The sequence below is a fragment of the Choristoneura fumiferana genome, chromosome 22, assembly GCF_025370935.1.
Source record: "Choristoneura fumiferana chromosome 22, NRCan_CFum_1, whole genome shotgun sequence".
Taxonomy (NCBI): Eukaryota; Metazoa; Arthropoda; class Insecta; order Lepidoptera; family Tortricidae; genus Choristoneura; species Choristoneura fumiferana.
The window spans coordinates 9,503,793-9,509,041 of record NC_133493.1 but is presented as its reverse complement, the minus strand read 5'-3'; the positions used below and the strand labels follow the sequence as shown (position 1 = coordinate 9,509,041).

The window sequence follows — 5,249 nt, the reverse complement described above, 5'->3', positions numbered from 1 at the left end:
ATGAACACAGGTTTGAACCTTCGACAGGACTACTTCAGCTTTCTTCCAGCACAAACTAAAATATATGGTTAGAATTCTTCCGTAGAAGTATGTCGGCTTGTTATGTTAGACATCCTTTTACCCAGAACATAGAGACGTCATGAATGAAAATAAATACTTACACGTAGCACCGCTAGTAAAGCTACGTTGCAGCGAGAAGGATGTTTTTATTTTGAATTATTTATTTCTCTGAACTGTTATTTCAGATAATGTCAGCCTGGCTTTACTGGCGGGAAAAAGTAGCAATGCTTACGTATATTTGCTTTACAAAATCCAATTTCATTATTTTGATGTGAAGGAAAATGTTCTGAAAAATTACTTTATGATTCAAGTATGTTCATCTTGTTATGTTCGTTATGAGTTTCGTTGTTAGTAACATGACGCAAAACAAAAAAAAACATGAAAAGAAAAGTTATGATTATTTTGATTGTAAGAAGAGTTTTGCAGGTGGTAGGACCTTGTGCAAGGTCCGCCCGGATTGCTACCACCATCTTACCCGCTAATCCTGCCGTGAAGCAGCAGTGCTTGCACTGTTGTGTTTCAGCGTGGAGAGTAAGACAGCCGGTGAAATAACTGGCACATGAGGTATTCCATCTTAGGCCTCTAGGTTGGCAACGCATCTGCAATACCCTGGTGTTGCAGTTGTCTATGGGCGGTGGTGATCTCTTACCATCAGGAGACCCACTTGCTCGTTTGCCATCCAGTCGAATAAAAAAAAAATAATAATAATAAACCATAATTTGAGAAACTATCGTATACATTAAGATGAGAACAGTGCATTTTAGAATCTACGTCTATAAATAAAATTATTTTTGCTTATTTAACGTAAGCGTATCACGTCGCAAGAGCTCCTTCTACTTGGCTATAATGTTCTTACTGCGAATACAATTAATAATTGGGAAAGTAGAAGTGAAAGAAAATATTTAAAAATATGCGCAGAAAAGTGATAATTAAAAAACACATGTACAAAACACACACACACACACACACATGTAAAAAGTGTAAGTACAAGTTTTGTAAAATTACCTACATGAAACGTAGGAGCAACGTGATTCGGCGGCTGCTGCAACACGCTCACTGCGCGCCAACGCTCTGCTCGCGCGAAGAAGGGCTACGAATACACGTCGAGCTAAACTCGATTTAAGTCGTGAGTTATCCGGTACAATATCATTTAATATGAGTGTGTACAGGTGTAACCAGTAATGTTTTGCCATTATATTTTGTTGGTAAAGTTCGTATTTATCTTGCTGTCTCAACTAGCTTACTGAAGTTTACTGAAGCAAATTGAGAAAGCAACATTAAATGTGAACTCATTCAACAAAACACGATGGAAAAACATTATTCACTTGCATCTGTAATGAGGGCTATCGTTTTTTGTCTCACTAGATGGCGCACTGTTGCATGAGGTTTTTAAGTATGGCTTTCAAAGTCTGTTATTACGGCGTAAAGACAAAGTTTAGATTAAAATCATATTTAATACACCTTAAAACTGTATCATAAAATATCGAGCATGCCACAGTGTTGCATAGTCCCCGTTTTGTTCGGAAAAAGGGAGGAAAAAGGTTTCCGAAAGACAAAACTGTCTCAAAACACAACATTCATTGCCCCGGAACGCATATTTGCCATAATTAATTTCAGATATTGCATAATATTCAGAAAATTATTCTAATTATAATAAACCCGCTAGCTCACCCAAAACTATGAGATTTGACATTTCGGAGACCTCACGCTACACTAGCGCCTCTAGTGACGAATTCATACGCGATAGCCCTCATTGAGACAAGAGATGTTTGTAGTCACTGATGTATTAAACTGTTTGTAGTACAGATCTGTTCACTTACGAAGGAGCGCCCATCCACAGCTTATCAATGTGCAATTAGTACGAGTATAGGTAGAGTCATTCACGATGATGCGTGCCGTAGTTCTTATTACAATGTCATTAATGTCTAATTTTGTCAAAATCACACGTTTTCGTGGATGGCACTAGGTATAACCTTCGTACTTACACGTTGCCTTAGTGGGCGTGACGGTACGGACACCAAAAAAATTTCACGGTCGAGCTACGCACACATAGACTTGTCGTTCGAATACGTTGACAACTACAATTATAAAATGTGGAAGGGCGCTCTTTCGTGAGTGAATAGATCTGTAACAGAAGATTCGAGCCAGTAAACGCTACGTCTACTACTGCAGTTAATTATTGTAACAGAATATTATTGGTGATGCCAATTTAAACAAAATATTTCGTCGATTTTCTAATTTATTAAATAGACAACTAAGTAGGAGGGGTAGTGCAATTTTCAGTACAAAAACGCTGCCAGAACACATACAATGCCACTGAAATTAGCACCACTAGCACTACAGCGCCTAAAGCTGCATACATACCCTGAAACAGACAAGAGTGGGCTTTACAAGGTGTACAATTAAGAGCCACCGCTAAGTCGCGCAGGTACATGGTTTGACTCCCGCGCAGCTTACTGTTTCAATAGGTTTAAGTAGAGCAGAGACTCGCCTCACGCAGCGCTGCAGGGCTACTACGAAACTCGAAACTCGAAGTTCGTATGTCGTGCGGTCCCTCTGACGCTTACACTATTTAATACGAGAGCGAGAGGGACCGCACGACACGAACTTCGAGTTTCGTAGTAGCCCTGCTGCTCTAACAGATGACATGAAACAAGCACGCGGCCCCAAGCCATGCCGTGCACCCGCGTGAGTTAGCGAAGGCCCTAAAACGGATATATTACTTCCGTAAGTTTTTTTACATACAAGTTTTTATTTAATATGCAATGTTTGTACAAGATTCTCTACCTACCTATAAATAGTCGTGTAAATTGTCTGCAAAGGAAATGGGCGAATTGGTATGGACACTGTCCTCTCCCATCAACAGAAACGAAACATGTCTTATTTAATAGATCTTGGAAACCTGATGTTTTTTTTCTATGACGAGGATCGCCCTATGGATGGGGTTTTACTTTTAGTTTTGCCTATTATTGCTAGTAATATTGTCATAATGTTTCTGTAACCTTCAATACATAGGGCCCCCATACATAGGGCGATCCTCGTCATAGTAAAAGATCATCAGGTTGCCGAGATCTATTAAATAAGACATGTTTCGTTTCTGTTGGTTGGTAGGGACATTTCTGCTCATGGTCCTGACACACTTTACGTATTTATTACGCTCATTACCAGTGATCAGAATTTCAATTATAATTAAGCAAAAAAAAAAACTTATAAAATACATACATAAAGCAGGAGTAAAAATATCAGAAAAGTCTATCGGATCAAATACAATATTTTATGATAATAGGTATTCTTGTGATAATAAGAGCATTCTGTGTTGCTTTTAACTTGTCATGCTGTAAGTGGAAAAATAAGCCACGTCAACATTTCTTGTTGTCGAAAATACAACGGGATACCCGTAAAAGTAACAAATTTGGAGTTTGAAATAAAAAATACAAAAAGACTCCAAATAACCAATCATAATTTCTTGTTGTGCTTAACGCTTGCTTGGACTAATCTATAGATATATCAAAGATATATATTGTATAAAATATTTTACAAACAGCTTTAGGATTACTCTGTTGTTAGAGCCACGTTGACAGCTCCCATGACAGGCCCAATTTTTTTATTTATTAAAAGCATTGGCAAGACCACCATCAGCTTAAACTAATTTTATAAAATACAAACATTAGAACATAGAACCTCCTCCTTTTTTGAAGTCGGTTAAAAATCAAAATACGCCTGTATTTTCGTTTAGATTTTTTTTATTTAAATTGAAAAACGGCTTAACACACTGGACACCACAGATTATAATATGTAGTTAGCTCTTCTGGACACTGGCAAAATTTCCTCTGAAAATAGAGCATAGGAATACCCGTATTAAAAAAAAACTCTTTGCACAGAATTTAAATGTTGTCAACTTGTTGTCAATATTAATTTCCGCTGTCATCGTTACTCTCATACTTTACAACAAAGAGGAAGAAGCTTTACAATGCTAGGTAAGTTGGTAGGTGAGTAGGTAGGATATTAGGTTTTGTACACTTTTTTTTAATTGAATAGCGGTAAAATACACAAGACACTCGCAAAATTGTCCTCTGAAAGACAGGGCCATACTTTTTAAAATCTACACATACACTATTGGCACTATAATACCCACGTAAACCTCAATTACGGAAATACCTGAATACGGCAACAATTGTCTATGGAAATATTGATTACCTCCTGCAACCATTTTCTACTTATTTATGTAAGTCTATGCCGTTGGATCATGAAAGAAAAAACAAAAAATAAAAAAAAGTTTATTAATTAAAAAAGAACTAGCAGAGCGTGGTTTCGATCCACGGACCTCTGGGTTATGGGCCCAGCACGCTTCCACTGCGCCACTCTGCTCTCTGCGGTCACAGTTGAAAACGTCAATTAGCTTTTCCCGCATCGCGCAAAATAAGATGGCAGAATGCTCTGCCTGCACCGAGTAAATGCAATTGGTTGTAATGCATTCGCTGTCAGCTGAATTGTTTGTAACTCAGTCGGTGAAAAAAAAGCACATGTTTGTTCCTAATGCAGGTTTATTGTAACAAAACAACGGTTTCTGCCATCATAAAAAAGTAGAACTGGGTCGTTACCCCTTTTCGTTGAAACGTTAACGTTCCCGTTTCGAATTTCATTATATCGAGTAAATGGTTTTTTAAATAGGTATGATTTATCCACAAATGACATTGACATTGACAACACCTTGGTGTAACACTTAAGAGCGACAAAAAACTCGATTTACTAAATACTGGTTTAATATATATAAATAATTGAATAACACGGCCCAAGCCCTCTCATTCTGAGAGGAAGCCTGTGCCCAACAGTGGTCGTATATAGGCTGGGATGGTGATGATGAATTAAATATTGACTGGATGGAAAACGAGCAAGTGGGTCTCCTGATGGTAAGAGATCACTACCGCCCATAAACATCTGCAACACCAGGGGTATTACAGATGCGTTGCCAACCTAGAGGCCTAAGATGGGATACCTCAAGTGCCAGTAATTTCACCGGCTGTCTAACGCCTAAATTAAAAACATTTTAGAGACGAAATTTAAAAATCATTATTAACTAGCGCATAATTAATTCTCTTAATTCTTTCATTCATTTACGAAGTTACATACAACTATTAATAAACATCACCATATTGCTGCCTTGGTTTGTTTTTCATTTTTTTAGCTGA

At 37.7% G+C, this 5,249-nt stretch overlaps 1 non-coding gene across 1 annotated transcript; it reads right to left on the bottom strand.

Moving 5' to 3' along the window:
• Positions 1 to 4,356: 4,356 nt before the first annotated feature.
• Positions 4,357 to 4,428, bottom strand: TRNAM-CAU (transfer RNA methionine (anticodon CAU)). Its single transcript has one exon. It is a non-coding gene; the product is annotated as a tRNA-Met (tRNA).
• Between the last annotated feature and the right edge of the window lie 821 nt (positions 4,429 to 5,249).